Source organism: Perca fluviatilis, chromosome 23, assembly GCF_010015445.1.
Source record: "Perca fluviatilis chromosome 23, GENO_Pfluv_1.0, whole genome shotgun sequence".
Taxonomy (NCBI): domain Eukaryota; kingdom Metazoa; phylum Chordata; class Actinopteri; order Perciformes; family Percidae; genus Perca; species Perca fluviatilis.
This window is the reverse complement of record NC_053134.1, coordinates 16,528,840-16,548,066: the sequence shown is the minus strand read 5'-3', so window position 1 is coordinate 16,548,066 and position 19,227 is coordinate 16,528,840. Positions and strand designations below refer to the sequence as shown.

General features: G+C 40.1%; 1 long non-coding RNA gene across 2 annotated transcripts in view; it reads right to left on the bottom strand.

Moving 5' to 3' along the window:
- LOC120553146 overlaps positions 1–19,227 on the bottom strand; it is a 283,955-nt gene that overhangs the window by 213,095 nt on the left and 51,633 nt on the right. The gene's annotated exons all lie outside the window — the stretch shown is intronic.

The window sequence follows — 19,227 nt, the reverse complement described above, 5'->3', positions numbered from 1 at the left end:
TCCAAATACCTTCCGACTTCCCCACCCTGCCTGTGACACTGTGGCTCATTTGTTCCGACTGAAGATAAGTAAACACTTTTAAAAACTTAAAAAAAACAAAAAAATTCTAAAAAGCAGGGCACTGTAGTTTGTCTAGCACACATTAAAGAGACACAGGATAATACTGTATTTGCAGCGGACTAATGAGTTTTTAATGTGCTGGTGAGTATTTTTGGCAGATAGGATTGGCTTAAAAGAAACCACACTGCCCATGTTCACCGAAATATAAGAACATGGCTCACCGTGTTATTGGACAACAAGAAAGGCTTATGGCACAGACACTAGGAGTGCGACAAGACACCCAGCTCACGAGACGAGACACAAGATTGGGTTCACGAGATCAAGACGAGATTTTAACACCATTTTTATTTATATCCTTTGCTTAAAGCATTAGTACGTGGAAAAATCTATCAACTGTTACACCTCCCACAAACAGCACAACTTTCTTTCGTCCACCCTGGAATCTTAGCCCTGGATTGTTGTACTCACAGCCTGTAACCTCTGACTTCCACCTGCCACATCTCCTCCCTCCCTGGGGAGTCTCGTAGCTCGGCTTCTTTGTAGTACATGCTCTTCCACATCCCAATGACAGGTCCCATAAACCACCGCTTAACAGGATAGCCCACCCTTCGGCTCAATGGAAGGCCTGTGGGATTGCCATCAGAGAACGAACAAGGGCACAAGTCGGGTCTTTTGTTGATCAATAATGTACTCTCTCCGCCATCACACTTTCTGTCACCTCCATTTCTGAGAAAACAGAGTAAATAGAGCCCGGATTTGTTGTTTCCAATGATGGATAATGGGTGATAACGTCGCCTTGGCAACTGTACTGCAGTGTACATTTACCATAAGGGTCTCCAGCGCTAGCTATTCTTACTCTGAGCATGAATGGCTATTCTTTTATTGGCAGCCTGTCACTGTAAACATCCACCTATAGCTCAAACTGACAATAAAGTAAATTAAATGCTTCACAATCATTTAAGGTGTGTGGATAAAAGCTATGACAAGAGCCATGTACGTACATTCCCTTAATGCCACTGTCAGCATAAAAGATCACCTGCAAATAGAAAAAAAAAAATAATAATAATAATATCTGCAGCTTTGACTGGATAAATATTCTAAGTACTTTTCCTACATGCAGGCTGATTTGTGCAGCCGGTCACTGCATTAATCATTCTGTCCCTCTAGCCACCATCTGCTATACAGGTGACACCTGCGTACACACGGATAAACACTTCATGTGCTTTGAGTGCAAAGGCATCAGAGACTTGGGACTTACAAAAAAAAGCATTTTATTTATATTAAGTTTTGATTAAATAAATGCAGGTTACAGCATCGTCAAGCTGTATTATCCCTGCTTACAAGCTAGAAAACACGCAATGTACTTACAATGAAAAGCCAAGAGAAAGGTCATCTAAAAGCACACATCTAAATATGATTTCCTAGTTATATCCCACTGTCCTTTAGTGGTGATTATGGAGTGTAAACAACTGCAGCTAACGGTGGGAATTCAAAGAAAGCACATCCAAAAGACAAAATGTCAGCCGTACATCTAGAGCAAATCAAAACGGACGAGCCAAAGCAGAACATTTAGCCTCCTGTGGCTCTGTCTGCCTCAGAGAAATCAGTCACGGCCAACTAAGGTAATGCTTGAGGGACTGCCTGCTGTCAGCCTGCGATGAGCACTCAGAGTTTCTACCACAGGTTCCATGTGTTCTGACTCTCTGTACTCAAAATAAGCTTTTAGCTGCCTGCCTGCCTGTTGGACAGACAAGAGCAGACCGGAACACCCTGTTTAGAGCTGACAAAAAACTGGGCACACTGAGCAGGAGAGGGTTGTGCTGGAATATAACTCTGGATGGTAATGATCCTGATACAAACAAATCCTTCCTTCAAAAAAGTATTTTTGTATAATGCTCACCTTGTTCACCATCTTAGTTTAGCATGTTAGTATTTGCTAATAAGCACTTAAAACTTAGTACTGCTGAGGCTGATGGGAATGTCTTAGTTCAGCAGGTATTTGGTCATTCACCAACATATTGGACAAATCAACATTTTGGCGTGATGATGGCGATAGATAGAAGAGAATACCTAAGATGTTACAGTTCATCTTAAGGGGGGCAACAATGTCTGTGCCAAATTTCATGACAAAGGCAATTGAGACTTTTCTCTCAAAACCATGAATGACAACCTCATGGTGGTGCTAGAAGAAGTCAGGCGCTCACCAAAGTCACTAGGATTCATCCTCTGGGAACCATGAAGGTCTGTGTAAAATGTAATAGCAAACCAAACAAATACTTTGAGATATTGCAGTCTGGGCCAAGTGTTTGCAACGTAACCACCCACCCTATATTTGCCTTTGCTTCTGGAAAAAAAAGCAGAGCCGTCATCATTCTCATGACCACAAGAGGTAGTTTCAGGAAAAAAAAGTGATTTTGTTCATCTATAGTTGCAAATAAGTATTCTCGGAAAGTTCAACTAATGAACAATGTTTAAAAAAAACATGCATGGGCTTTGGAACAAGACATTCTCTGAGTGACTCAAAAGTATTTAATTATTGAATATCCTATGTATGTACTGTTCAAACAGCTGCACTGAATTCACACAAGCTGAAGACAATGTATTCCCCGACAATTCCATTATTTTAATCAGGCCCTCTTCAAATTAATTAATAAAGATGAAAAACAATGAAGGCAGAAGCGGGGACTGGAACCCCTGTTGTTTTTAATAAAAGCCAAGTTGTACAGAATTCATTCTAATGAAGGCAAAGGAATGAGCGTCTGTTCTCTTTGTGATGTGCATGAAAATATCTTGCATAATTCTACTAACAAAAGTTTGCTGTTTGATGACATAAAAAATGTAATCCCTTTATTTTCCTTTCCCTTTCTTGAGTATTGTTAAAATCTAAATTGCCAATGATGCAATTTGGAGTTGAAGGAAAAAGAAAAAAGTCAGTGCCATGGCAAGTCAACGCCGCCAGGTAAAAGCCTCTAGGACCAATTACTGAGCTGATCACCTCACAGCAAGACACACAAAGGAAGATAGTCACACACATGAGTATGGGCACACTCTGCTAGTAGCTTAGGGGAAGCTTTTTTGAGCTGCTGTGTGGCCAAAGCGCCAGAAGCATTGTTTCTGCAGGCGGTAATGTGCTGCACTCAGATCTGGTTTGAAAAGGCATTATGGAGCCAAATGGCCACCCAAATATATCTTCAATACTTCCGACAACAGTAGGCTAGATGATAGGAGGCTTTGGGTTTCAGTGTGGAGAGAATTTTTAGGCTCCATAATTGGGCTGCGGTGGTTGAATTCACATAGTGGGGATTGTCTTTAATTTCATCTCTCCCTGCATTACAGCCCAAACCGTGCTTTGCTAACAAATCTTTCTTAACGGTGCATTCCTTTCGAGGCTTGTATGATCAACCCCCTTTCTTCTGCACAAGGACAGCAGGGAATAAGATAAAGCGGGGCACACAAAAAAAAAGACAGAAACAATGATGGCTTGAAAACCAAAGGGTAGAAGGGGGCTCAGAGGAAGAAATGAAAAATGTAGAGAGTTAATAGAGGTTGAGAGGAGGGATTAGGAAAGAACAGAAGAGAACAAATGAATTCCACATTGTCCATTATACCAGACGTGTGGTGCAGTGTCACAAGCCAAATGCCCTATTTATTCCAGGCATAATTACACGGCAATGAGACTCTGCTGATGCCCAATGTGAGGTTAAGTCGATAGGTGACCCAGATTTAAAGCAGCCGTGTCCTCTAATGGCATCTACAGTCAAGAGCCTTGCCTGGATTCCAATAACCCATCTCATCTGTCATAATACAAATTTTGCTTGCAATTTGTGCTGCCCACTATGTCTCTCGCTCCCTGCCTCTCATGTTCCCTTTTCTCACCCTGTCTCTCGCTGACACTCACTTTGTCCCCAACACACTCATATGGAGACACATACAGTACCAAGAGTGGTTTAGTGGTAATGCTTTGTATCACTGGGCTCATATCAATTCCGGAACAGTATCCACCGATTTAATTACCCATGCTGCATATAAAAATACCCCACCAACCAATCATTATGCTCTAAGCAACATGAGCCAGTGAGGCTTGAGGTATCTTGCCTAACAATCCTGTTAAAGCATAAAGTTTTTAGTGTTTTTGACTATACTCCAGAACCACTGAATCCTTGACGTTTCGCCTTTTTTTCCTCTGCTTCTTACCTACTCTTTTTCCCTCTCTGTGCCCTTGAACCCAACTTTTTCTCCCTCTGTCCAACTTTTATTTCTTCTTCTTATTCAATTTTCAAATGTTACCATAACATTTAAGAATGCTTTAAGTCAAAAAACGACAGGGCTCGGTGGGGCTCCGCGGCAGGCAGCCCGCGGGGCTCTATAGGCCGGCGCAAAGTCATCGTTTCTGGGTTACTGGACGGGCAGCGGCCCGCAGAGCCCCGCGGAGCTCAGTGGTCCACAGCGGTGTGGAGAGTGGAACGCGTGTCGGGAAGTTCCGGGGAGTCTGTTGTTTCGAAGTAGGCTACAGAAATTATAGGCTCCTGTTATCTAAAAGATTGTCAGTGCCGTGGCTCAATATTTTAATGATTACAACAATGTGGATGAGGTCATTATAGTTCGATGACCACCTGTATTTATTTGAGAGGGAGGAGAGAGAGAGGTAGAAGAGAGAGAGAAAGAGAGAGAGAGAGAGAAAGAGGCAGTGGGCGGAGGAGGATGAAGCAGCTGCTGGAAGGCTGCGAGGCTCGAGATATTGGTGGTGCTCCCATGGGTGCGGTGTCCCTACATGCCCAAAGAATGTTGTCAGGAGTGGGACCTGTTGCTGCCAGATATCTGTGGTGAGATCGATGTTGTTGTCAGACACTTAATAACAATCTGAGCCTTTCAGTGGCAAAAACAATCACTTTTAGTGGACAAAAATCAAGGGTGCACAATTGCCCTATTAAAGTTAGATTGCAGCTCTGTTTGCGCCGGCCCGTCATTGCATTCTCGCTCAATACTGGACAGATTTCAAAGATTTTTGGTCACAGGTTTTGATCCTTCTATTAGACACAAATGCATGGGGAAATGAGGTCCAGGTTGAAAAAAAAACATTACCCTTTAATATCTCGGCCTCTGCTGCTTTCATTTTGACTATTCATTTTCAATCTTGTGAGTCCTTCAACTCAATGAGAGTGCAATGCTAAATCACTGGAGTGACCCTTTAAACTTAGCTTTGAAGTGCACAAAAAGCCGACATAATGTGGTTATTACAATGTCTTACAGCAGAAATAATCAAAACCACAGAGACTTAATCCAATATAACCACTGCTTGTCCATAACTGTTGTTTTTTTTGTTTTTGATACTTGGATACTGAAGAAACAGAATGTTGTGTGGAGTATTACCTAGTTATGAATAGCTAAAGAGCTTCCAAATGTTAATCCAAATCTTGAGTTAACCCTTGTGTTGTCCTTCGGGTCCCCGGCACTCACAAGGACAACTACTAAAAAATAATACTTTTTTTGTTAATTTGCTCCTTAATTTTACAATATTACAACTTTTCTTGTTTGTACAGCATTTTGGTCAGCTTAAACTGTGTTTAAATGTGTTCTAGAAATACACTTTACTTACTTACTTTACAAGAAACAGGGTTTAGAGAGCAATTCTCAACAAAGTAAAGGGAAGTACATAATCCTAGTGTGGTCCTTCCGGTCACTGGGACCCGAAATACTAAGGGTTGGACAATATTGAGATTATTTATAGATCAAATTACATTATGTCCAACATTCTTTCCTGCTGTCGCTGTCCATTGTGGCTGTGAACAGCACTGGGGAATATAAGAAAAGGAGCTTGAAGCCTTACGCAACAGTCTACTCTGACCTACAGTAGTCGGTAAAAAATAAATATTTTGTGTGCAAATATCACACACAACCCAATTCATTTTGGCTTCCACACTGACTTTATCCCTAAAGGTAATGGCTGTGCAATCTATTAGCATGTCCGATAGGAAAGACAAAAGAAAGTGACATTTGTGCTGGTGATTTTAATTTTTGTGTAATGAGATGAACCCTCTGTCTGCATTGGAATATTACGTGAAGGCTGTCTCCCCAGGGCCAGAGAAAGTGAAAGTAACCAACGTGTTGTTCTGAATCAGTTTGAACCGGTCACACTTTCTGTGATATGAAACTAGATATCATGTGGTTGTGGTATTGTAATTATAGTTGTAATTTGTAATATAGTACCTCAAATTAGTGATGGTGTCATCGATGGTTATTATCACACTGATAAATAATTTACATATATACAAATTAGATCTCTGGAAGGGTTAAGACTAATTACGTTCCACCTGACTCACCGAATATGAAACATTTATATTTACTGAGAGGTTACTACCACATTTTGTAATTGAAGTGCTCAAGCTACTGCAAGAAATGACAATGAGAAGTCTGTTTTACTTTAATCCAGATTTTGTTTGGGTAGCAATGATAATTTCCACATGCTGATTCTCCAGTTTTGTAAAGTAAATGATAATTACTATACTGAGAACTGTCTAAATTAAAATGTTAATGCAAAATTTTAAATTAGATATATAATTTGTCTTTGTTATTTCATGTCATTGTAGGCATATCCTGCCGTAGTCATGAAGTTAGGGACTAGCTGGTGGTGCATTTAGCAGTTAAAGAGACAGATATTTCTCTTAGGACTTAATAAAGACCAGACCTGAGCTAAAAAGGAGAGTGAAAATAAGACTCATTCACCAGGTGGCCAGGCACACAAAATTAATGCAAATGTTGCTTTCTAACTGCTGGATGTGTAATTAAAAAAACGTTTGCTTGCAAGTTCCCCATATCCACTTAAAATGTGATAATATGTCATTGTTTTATTTATTGCAGCTCGTTTCCGCTGCTCCCAAGTGGGCAAAAGAAAATCAGTGAATGCAGGTTTAATACTGCAGTTAGCATCAAAACATATTATTGTTTTAATGCTGACAAAATCGGCAATGCTGCACACTGGTCTTGTGTTGTGTAGTAGATGTGTCGACACCACCTGACAAGGTGTTGAACACTGAGTTCATGCGTTTCATTAGATTTGCTGATATTGTAATATAACAGTCCTGCCATTAACACATATCTTCAGTGGGCTAGTTATTGTCAATTGACATCTGACAACCTTGTTCATCTCAGTCAGTGTAAGATGCAAAGTCATCACTGGCTAATGGTGCAAATACTGCAAATGGTAAGAAAGCCCATTATGATCCGATGAGAAATGTGGACAGTGATTCTTCACAGAGTTAGCCAAGCTGTGTTTGCGAAATCATTCGCATCCATCTTTCCTAACACTCTACACTATGTGCAACGATTGCAGCAGTGAGAGAAAATGAGAAGTGCAGCCATTAAAACAAAAGGGATTGGGATTTTGTCCAATTAACATTTAACCTGGATATAATCAACTGGAGGTGGAATGTGAAGTGGAGTACCCTCATTCTGGATGCCTACCTTCCATTTTAGTGAGAAATTGTGGATGCCAAACATAGCTTTTAGCATGTAAGGGAATACTGGAGTCTATAAATGTGTGAGTCCCATGTGTGCATGAACAGATGGCTATACATTTTTTTTTTCCAACAACAGGTAGGTTTTCCCATGGTTTTGCCTGTAGTATAAGCAAACAAAATGCAGATCCATCTGCATTCATATAACCCAAGCGTAAGAATGGATGTCAACAACACAGAGGACACCAACCTGAAAATCAAAAGTGAAGAATAATTTATCTCCTTCCATTTTTCAAAAGTTCAGGCCCTCACTAAAGAAACCAGGGAAACAAGGCTCCTCAAGCTTGACAGCAAATCTTTACTAAAAGCATATAATAGGAAACTTATTTTTCCTGCACAAATGCCAACATTATGCCATATGCATGAGTAATGGAGGCAGGTTGCAGTGCCCATGCCACTCTGCGCTTTGATCAAATCAATATTAAAAACGGTTGCCAAAGTAACAGAATGCATAATTGCTGCTTGTTGAATGATAAATAGTGCAGTGTGTTTTCTTAAAAACATGGGTTAATGGGTTAAATGGTCAGACCCCTGTGTTGACTTTGCAAAGTAAAGTTTCTGCTGGGTAATGCCAGGCCAAAATGGAAACATTCACTTAAACCCCAATGAAATCTTTAACCCCACTAAACTATAATGACAATCACAATGTAAGTAGGCTATATACAGTATCATCATAGTATAATTCTTTTTTTATTTAAATCTAAAACAAACATATGCAGTCAGCTGTTCTTGACAAAGCAAGCCGTTTCACCTCGCTCATCCTTCTCTGCCTATTCAGCATGTGAGGAGGGCGACAATAAATCTAATTCTCCACTCCTGCTGTAGTGCTCCACAGGTCCAGGAGGACAGTGTCCACTTCCTTACATTAATCTTTTAATGGACTCTCCCTTCTCTTTGGCAGCTCCACTTCCCCCGACAGGTCAGCAACGATTGCCAGGGTCATTAGTCCTCTGATAGGCTGAACGATCAGATCAGCAACAATGGGGACAAGGTGGGGGAAGAGACAGTGCAGGGCTAGCTACACAGCTCTGGGTTAAAGAGAAGAGTCGCCTTCGCAAGGTCGGTCTGAGAGAGACAGCTGGAGTCAATTTAGCTCTGAAGAGCAGGGTTTGGGGTTGTGCTGCAGTGCTGATACTTCACAGTATGAAGATTGCACTGTGAATACTGCATTTTTATAATGGCAGGAGCAGCAGCCTCAATATTGTGTCTTCAGTAACAAATGCATTAAATGCTTTCTGTACAGAGAACCTTAAGCCTCATTTCTGTGTACTTGAGAATCAGCTAAAGCCTACCTTTTAAGACAGCCATTTGGTTGAGGTGTCTGCACTTTATGGATTATGTAATTATACTGTATTATGTTTTATTTTACGTTTTTCATGTTCTTGTGAAGCACTGCTTTTTATCTGTGAAAAGTGCTTGATAAATACATTTTTACTTAACTTTTTTCACTGTAGTGACCTTAGCTTTCTGGAAATATTAATGTTTTGAAAATAACTGAATAGATTTGAAGCCTTTCAGTGTACTGCAAAACACTTAATCTTTAGACAAACTCCATAAATGTGTTTTGTACAGCGCAGGCCTGCAGATCAAGGTCGACTTTGAATTGTATGACTGAGTTCTCTGGCTCAGATCACAGTGGATAAGGCTGGAAAAAGCCAGATTTTCTCTTAATGAGCCCAGAGGAGACTATTTTATAAAACTAAAGGATGAGCTTAGAGGGAGGATGTGTGTTCTCCATGAAAAGCTTTTGGCCAGTCTTCTAATGCAGTTTTCACAGCCGGCCACATTCCAGTTTAAATTAACTGCAGACAAAAACAGTTTAATCCATATTGTCCGAGTTGAACAAATGGGCTGGAGTTGATGGGTTGATAGTGGGTAAATGTATTCCTTAATCTACACTGGGGTGAAAGGGTAACTGGGTAAACGTGGCCCACTACTCACAACAAGTCCCTTGAGAGATTATACCAATTGCCATTTCAAAAATGAATTCAGCGACCTACAGTAATGTGAATTTCATTTGCACACTATTTCCCACCAGACAATTGTGTGTGTTGCATGCATTTCCTCCCATCACTAGTGACGAGAAAATCTTTTACCAATGCCTTTTTTCACTGAATAAATTCAAAGGATTAGGCAAACTATCAGTGCTTCCTCACTTAAATAACACATCAGCTATCTCGAACTAATCTGGTAAAGATGACTGATTTTGATAAATCTTACAACTCTTGAAGAAATTGTTTTACACCTCAAATCCTCCACGTGTTGCCTTGATCCGTTGCCCTCAGAGTTAAATAAAACAAGAAGCTTTTTAGTTGCCTGGTAACAGATGCATCACAGGTAGTTTAACAGTTCTGCTGTCACGGTCTTCCCCAAAGTCCTGAGAACTGCAGTAATCAAGCCACTTTAAAAAATAAATAAAAATAAGGTAATCTGGGTTGGTCTCTCTTACACAGTCCTGAATTGGTTCAACTACTACTTTTAAGAGACTATTTAGTATAAATCAGCAGCTGTATATCAGAGCATTTCTCAACAATGTGTGGTTTTTTTCTGCAGAGGTGGATTCTTATTTAATCTTAACATGCTGAAGTCATTGTTTTGGGGCCAATGAAGAAAGACTTAAAGTCTGTGCTTACTTTAATAATCTGTCCTTGAAGAGCACAAATCAAGCTACAAATCTTTGTTATCATCCTAGATTCTAACCCCAGTAGTCATTAAATCAATAACAAATTTGCCTTCTACCACTTAAAAAATATTATAAGGACCATTCACTTGTTGTCAAAACATTATCTAGGGTTGGTTCAGTGGGTAGAGCAAGCGCAGATATACTGAGAGGTTTATGCCTCGACGCAGAGGTCCAGGATCGAATCTGACCTGTGATGATTTCCTGCATGTCTTGCCCCTCTCTCTCTCCCCCCTTTCTCACCTAGCTGTCCTGTCAAAAATTAAAGGCGGAAAAGCCCAAAACTTTCTAAATGCTTTCATCTCTAGCAGGCTGAATTACTGAAATGTGCTGTTTGGGTAGCAAATTGCCAGAAGAGTTTAGACCTGAGACAAAGCAGATTACTTCTATGTGCATTTGATTGTTTCTCATGTTTTGTTTGTTTTTTTACATTTATGTTTACTGGAATCTGTAAGGCATACTGGGTTGCCTTTGGTAATGAAATTGTGCTTTATAAATAAATTTCCCTTGCCTTTTCAGTAACTAGGTTAGTGTCATTCACCCATCACTAGCGGATCAAGTCGTGAACAACTCTTTTGGATCCTTTACTACATTCTTTTAAAAATATTAATTTCCATCAACAGTTACACAGCTTTTAATTACTCAATTAAGACCTGATTGATGAGTTAACACTGATTAAAACCCTAAATTCTCAAATCTGTTTGCTTGCCTCCAAATCCTGAATATATCTAATCAACAATGAGCAGAAGTTAACTACATTAAGTTATTTCTTGCTTCCATATTGGGACAAAAGCAGAATGCAACCTAAACAATCCATGTCTTTTTACACAACATTTATGATGATAGATCAAGAGGAATCCCATGATGTGCCTTCTTTTGCTAAGTAATAATATTCTAACCACTAATCAAATTATGCTACGGTTTGCATAACAGCAACCCCACAAACACGCACACACAAAACGCAACATGCGAGTCAAATTTAGTAACCAGCGTGGGCTGTTGAACCCTCACTTAGAGCAACAGCATTCTCTCATGTTATTTTAGAAGACACAAAAACACTTGGACTGATTAGTTCTGGGAATAAATGATCTTTAATTAGGCTAAGTGCTTCAGAGGGAATATTTTAATAGAAAAGGAGCCCTGAATGGCTACAGACATAACAGAAGCTAAAACAAGGAAGTATGTTCTATTTCAAAGGCAGAGAGAAGAGGAGAGACAGAGAGAGGCTGGGTGTGTGATGTAGTTTGTGTAGTATTCAAATTAGCAGTATTGCTTCCTCTTGTAGTTTAATTAATAAACCCATGAACTGCTATACTTTTTTGCCTTTATTTGACAGCACAGCTCAAAATCAACAAGAAAGGGGCGACACACTCTAGCAGTTAAGATAATGGGGCACCCCATGAACTGCTTTACTTAAAAATCTAATCTGGGATCAGTGAGAGGAAAGGTTTGAAAATATGAACATCAGAAATGATGTAATCTGATCTGTCAGTAAACTGCATCCAATGAGGTAAAGGTTCTTTATTGTCACATAAATGTAGCGAAATTCATTCTCTGCATTTAACCCATCCCTCAAGGGAGCAGTGGGCAGCCAATCACAGCGCCCAGGGACCAACTCAAGGGCACTGACTGGAGAACCTAGTACATGTTTTTGATGGTGGGGGAAACCGGAGCACCCGGAGGAAACCCACGCAAACATGGGGAGAACATGCAAACTCCACACAGAAAGGCCCCGTAACGACCTGGATTAGAACCCAGAACCTTCTTGCTGTGAGGCCACAGTGCTAACCATCGGGCCACCATGCTGCCATATCATGTTAACTAGAAATGTAAAAGGGATATGAGCAATGATAATTGCAAATTATATCTCACTATAGGGGGACCAGCTTTCTCTGGATAGAGACATTAGTAGTTTCCGTTTGAGACAAATTCAATTAATTGATAGAATAATTATCTCTGACAGTACGATTGTGGATTCACGTTTTTTTTTTACCTTTTTTTAGCTTGTTTTAGTTTGCTGTGTTAACATGCTAACATTTGATAATTAGTACTAAAAACAAAGTACACCTGAGGCTGATTTATTGGTATTTGCATTTGGACGAACTGCAATATACCTTTTTGACAGCAGGTATTCTGGCAAAGCAAAGGTATAGCTCGGCTCTTGTCTCTGAAATATCCCTTGATGGCCCCAAGATCATCTCCTCTGAAGTCCCGGGCCATCTTAAGAGGACTCCAACTCAAAAAACTGACCAGTGCAATGAATTGGCACATTAGTTTGGAAAATGGCGTCAGGCCTCAGTGCACAAACTGGAATGGAACGGCATTTACTTTTTTATCCACACTCATTTCAATAGCAATACTTTGCTCTCATCAAGGATTTAGCCAAGACTGGCACTTTGCCTTTTCACCTTCACTGGCGTGACCAGTCATGGGTCAGGAAATGGGCTAAAGATTTTTAATGGCTACAGTGAAAGTAAACTTGAATTTATTGGCTATTTGCCAAGCTTATCAACAAAAAACATTTTCTTTCAACACATACATGTGATACTTAAAGATTGTTTATTTACAGTATTACACCTGGAATTGTATGATTTTGTGAATATTAATTATTTTATACTTTTTTTTTTAATGCAGACTACTCTGGGCTACACAAGTGTCCTGTCTATGGAGCTTTAAGACAGAAGATCCAGACCAGGGATGGGCAACTGGCGGGCCCCGGGCCGCATGCGGCCCTCATCCACACTCAGTGCAGCCCGCGCATCAATTTCCAAATATCAAATTGTTGGTTTCACAGGTATGGGGCAGGCGGCCCATTACATTCCGACTGTAATTATACTGTCCACCATTAGAGGGTGCTCCCTTGAAAGGCAAGAGGTTTGTTGCCAAGCAACTGCGGCCTTGTCAGGTCTTGACCGGCAAACCTCATCGACACCGCGCAAAGAGAGACAGAAGTGGCCAAAAAAGAAAACTGGACCAAGGTATCGTGTCTTCCAGGCAAGATGGGAAACTGATTAACTTTTTACGGAATTCAAAGGCAAACTTACGTGCTAAGTGTGCCTGATAACAAGATCAAAAATAGTTGTACCATTATTGAATGAGTTTTGTGATTGCACTGAAATAATTGTATATCACTCAGGAATGTGGAGGTTTTGTTTGTTTTGATAACATTTTTGTGGCCCTCTCTATAATCAATGTTGCCTATCCGTGATCCACACCAATACCAGGTCAATATTATGACTGAACAATTATTTGGAAACGATAAAAAGAAGACTGCTGAGGTTGATGTAATCCTAGGCTTTAATATAATTTGGAAGATCATATCCTTTTCCCCCCAATCATTTTATAAAAGAAAATTAAAAATATAAATATACATTTCTCCACTTTACCAATGAATGACACACCGATTGCTGTAAAAAGGGAATGAAAACCCATAAAGAGCAACTTAAGGTCAGCTGAAAATCTTGTTTATGCTTACTTCCATTGGTTTAACTTTCCCTTTTGCTGCAGTGACATTTATATACTCCAGCTTGTGACAGTACACTGTGACATCACTAACTACAACAGCAGCATGCGGCAATAAAGTGCCATACATCGAGAAACTTTGCTCGGAGGCTTCGAGACAAATTATCTCAGTGTGGGTTTTATTCAGTATGAAAAACTAAGTTCTATTCAAATTGTACATTGACACGATTCCTTTTACACTGATTGAATCATAAGTGATTCAAACATGAATAGAATTGCATACTAATATGCTGGAAACAACACTAAAAGCTTTTTCAGCTGGGCTCCCATAGAACATGGTGTAAATAGCTGTCTCAGTGAGCCCAGTCTTTTCCAGCCTGTGATTTCTAAGGAAGCTTCCATTACACATCAAAGCAAGTGACGGTAGTTTATTTATCTTGTAAACACATGCGCATTACTAATTACGCCGCATTTCACCTTAAAAGAATTCCACCTCCATCAAAGTCACGACTGTTCGATAGAACGATTTTTCCTCTTTTCTTCTATTCTCTCGCCAGGACAGGATTAAAAGCTGGTTATCGTTCAATTCCTTTAATGTCGCCTCTCCCCCTGCTGCGGTTTCAAGCTAATTAAATTTCTTCTGGGGCGATGCTGTATTGGCTGGCTGACAGGTAACATTATAAAGCGTGACCTTCCTCACGTTGTTATCCTTCTGACAGCTCAGAAATCCTGCTGGTGGGGAGCAGTGGGATGAAGGTAGGACAGTCCCCAACTTTTCATGCAGTGGATACACTTGTCAAGTCAAGTCAAGTCAGACTTTGTTAAGCAAATTTCATACAAATAAGATGGTTGTACTCTATGTAGAATTGACAAAAAAAAAAAAAAAAAGATTGCATAAACATCATATATAAAACACACTAGTATTGAGTATAAAATCCCATCAGCAATGAGGTATTTTGAGACTGCTGAACAATGACCAAAATCAAAAGGTTGACTCATCTCTTTGAGTAGGAGGAGAGAGGAGCTGCAGTGGAAGCTTCCGCAACCAGCCAGGTTTGTGTGTGTATTGTTGGTACACGATGGGTTTCCAGTGGGATATTCAAAATTAGGAATATAATAAAAGCAAATGTGCTTTCAACATTGAGGAATACACTGTGGGTAATTGTTATTCAAAAACAGATGAAGAGAACTTTAGAAATAAACCTTTTATGTATACACACTGTGCTGCCAACATTACCTCCATCTACACACTTTGTACAGCAATCTTTCCCCTGCCTGGTCTGTGAGCATTCTATATCGTGCTTGCCTGTGTCTGTGTTTCAGTGCGAGTACAATGTGTGAGGACATGAGAGCACTATGTCCAATTGACCGTTCACTGAGCTCAGCGGGGTGTTGGGGGCCCTCTGGCCAGACAGCCCAACACTCAGACTGGTTGTCAGGCTTCATTTCAGATCCTCAAATAATGTTTTGTTGTGCTGCTGTGACCAAAAAAACAAACAAAAAAAAGACCAGCATTTAAAAAAATGACATGAACAATTATTTGGAAATGATAAAAAGAAAACTGCTGACCTGAAAGTAGAGGCTGTTGTAATTCTAGGTTTTAATATAAATTTGGAAGATCATATCCTTTCCCCCCCCAATAATTTTATAAAAGAAAATTAAAAATATAAATATCCATTTCTCCATTTTACCACTGAATGACACACCGATTGCTGTAAAAAGGGAATGAAAACCCATAAAGAGCAACTTCAGGTCAGCTGAAAATCTTGTTTATGCTTACTTCCATTAGTTTAACTTCCCCCTTTTGCTACAGTGACATTTATATACTTCACCTCTCGATTCTGGCCGTTGTTGGGTGTGATGAGAAGCGTGCTGTACACACGTAACAATCCCCAAAAACTGCCAGCATCAAGAGGTGAAACAGACTTGAAACTTTCAACCAAGAAATGACACTTTGGAATCACTATAACCATTTAAACACAGAAAGCATGACTGCCACCACCGTGACTGAACAAAGCAAAGATACACGGACACAAATTCATATTTTTCAAAACTGAGAAAAAGATTGTATGGTATAGGCAGAGCGGTTTGATTGCCTGATTGATCTCTGGGAAATGCAATTACCAAAGATGTCAGCTAAATTTAAAAGCTGTTTGAACTAACTGGGTTATTCATACTGTATTTTGCCTTTTAAGAAGACTGTTCAAGACATATTTTTTGGAGGTATGCATAGATGTCCATGAAGTGGAACTACAGGCCAAAGGAAAGGGGAATCTGTGCATGCTGCCCTCAATAAGGAGCTCCTGCTGAAGGTTTAGGCTCCACCGAAGCATTCACATCATTTTAAAAGGAGCTTGTGTACCTGATAATTGTGCGACTGCAGGATTGAGAAATGTAAGGAGAGGTAAGAGTGAGAAACATAGAAACATGCACAATGATGTAGTTGAAAAATAGAAAAAAAAGGAGGCTGACATAACTTTGCCAGAATTGTTTTCCCACTAACCATTTGTGCCTGTAAATACATTAGATGAGATTAGAACAGGATGTGCCAAGAGCTTTTCAGCCAACCTTTCCAGGCTGGCAGAGGGAAATATAGCCGGAAGTACTGTATGAAATTGTCCTCATGCTAAATTGCACATGGTTTCTCAAACCTCACAACCCATACTGCCTTTGAGGATGACGTTCTCCGGGATAAGCCAGGCATTTTTTTTTTTTTATCTTTTCTCAGCTGTTATGAGTTCATATTAAAAGGTTTTGGTCCATAATGACATTTAGAAAAGATGATACTCTTTTAAAATGAGCAACAGACAAAAAACAAAGCATGATTTCCAAAGAATGTGAAGCAATTTAAACCCTTGGATGATAAAAAAAATATTACAGTAAATAATGGCTTTTACCGACATTCATCTCATCTTTGTGCTTCATTAAAATATGAAACGCTCCAAATACTTTGTACAGTTCAATGTGTATGGTTTTGAAGGAGCTCATGTACTACAGCAGCCAACTAAGCACTCAACCAATTTATGGGATCATTCTCTGTGACCTCTGGTAGCAAAATACAAAACATGGAATATCTGACCTTGACACTGACATTTCTGAGCTACCGATTTTTTTATGTACCCATAACATTTTAGTGCTACACACCAATGGTGTTACGTTATTGGCTGCTGACAAAGATTCCCCAGCCAACTTTACTCATAAAAAAACAATGACGTTGGCCAGAAGCAACAAGCATTTTTCCAGATGTGAAATTTGCTACCAAAGAAACATTTTGTTGCTCGTGGTGATAAACCCACAGAGAATGATCACCTGACACTGTAATTTCACTCAGCTCTATGCAACACTTGGAAATTGTGGGGCATTTAAGCAGCTACAGGGCCAGAGATTTCTCTTATGATTGCTTGAGAGTGGAGACCAAAACACTACATTTGCCAAGTGACCAGCAAAAGCTGATGTTGCTCCATGTCTCTTTGATGTGTACATATGCAACTGATATCGAACATATTCACCATATTAATGGTATGAAGGAATACGTCAATTTTGTTTTTAGTACTTGTTGCTCTGCTGCCAAGTGGCAAAAAAAGAAAAGAAATACATAAATGCAGATTTTAAGAGAATAAGAATTTGGAATTTTTTTTGATTTCATTGTGTGTTTCTGCTGTTATTGGTATATATGCCAAATATGCCAACATCAAATGCATTCATTTATCAAAACCAAAGTGTTTTGGGCAACTAGCTAATCCCTCCCATCATATAAATCCACACTTGACTGTCTTGTGGGTTGCATTAGCCATTTTATAGCTCATATTAGCTACTTTGTTGGATCATATTAGCTAGCTTGTGGACCATATTAGCTAGCAGAGAGTTGCCATGGGTCAGGGGTGTTATTTGGTTAAAAAAATAAAAGGTCTAATCTCCTTTTGTCCCCCTCCTTCCCTGTTCCTGATCTAATAAAACTGGTTAAGCAGGTGTTGGTGGAGGCAAACTGTCCTCTAGCTCCAGTTTGTTAGGGTTTTCCATGTTTCACAATTTTTCAGCAATCAGATCATATTACTCACAAAATAATACCCCAGCAGCGTATTCTGTTTCAATCAGAACACAGAGAACTGTATATCATGACATACTACTAAATTGCAATATAAGACCCATACCTACAGCATTGTGTTGTGTGGTAGACTAAAGTATGAATAATCTTCCTTGTAGTGCGAGAACTATGAGTGGAAACACTTATAAATCTTATTTGTCATAGTCCTGCTTTCTACAGTAGAAACATAATATGACTACTTGCCTAAATATCAGAATGGGTGGGAAGAACATATTGTAATCCTGTGTACTCAGTTTACCCACTCTGGAGATTTTTGCATTGGAAAAAAGGGAACGGGCCAATGCTGCGTTTTTGTTGTTTTTGATCTTGCCCGTGGTGATGCCTGGTAACCCCGACGGACTTGGCTTTGACTTGTAGTCCTCTGTAAATCTCTCAACTTGGCATGATGTTTGCTAATTAAACAGATAGGTAACACTGGCTTTAAAATTGATGCTAAAAAAGGAGTCCTCAGCACAGTAGTGCCCCGTGATGCTTGCTGCAGTCTTCCCTCCGAGAGTTGCATAAGGAAGCAATAACGGCTAAGTAAACAACATTCTGAATCACGGAAAATGAAGTGAGATAGAGTTTGCTAAGTGTGTGTCTGACAGAGATATAGCTTTTAAACTTCCAGATACTGTATGGCTCCAGTGTGTGCTGCATCTTTGAGATTTTCAATACCATAACAGCATCTCAGCACACATTCCATGGAAACAGTACATGATTTACTTTGGATAACTGCACTCTATGCCAGAGACAGCGTGCTGTGCTTGTTTCTCTTTTATTTGACCATCATGTTCAGAGGCACTTTAGTTGACCTCAACACAGATAAAGTCACACACCACCTCTCTGTTTTGCACAAAATGCTGTGCACTAAAACCCATTGGAAATCATCACCTCAGGGGTCTTACTATTTATAATTCACTCTCTAACCCTTTCCTAACCCTCTGCCATTCCTGCAATACATAGCTCCATGTTGTTGCTTCTCGCTCTCACTTTTTCTCTCCACCTATCTGCATGATGGAAACATATTTCTGGCAGTAAGCTCCTGAAACACAATTCCTCCCCTGTCGATATCCTGCTGCCTCCGTCACACCTTCATCCATCTGTCTCTTTTTCCCAGTCTCTCTCCCTGCCTGCATCTTTTACCCATCTCCCTGCGCTCCCGCTCGTGTCCTGTCCAACACCCGTCCTCCAGGCTGACTGATCTGTGGCCAAGATTCCCTGCATTGTGCAGAGTATAGCTCCCAACCCTTCCCCCTTAACGCCACAATCACCCACCTTACCCTTCATCCCTCCTCCCGGTCCATCTTCATTCTGGGCAATTTCCGTCGCTCTCTGCGGGGAGGATCGCTGATGCAGTTTGTAGTGTGAATCACTCACACCTTGCTCCCCCCCCTCCCTTCCTCCTTAGCCATGACACTGCACCG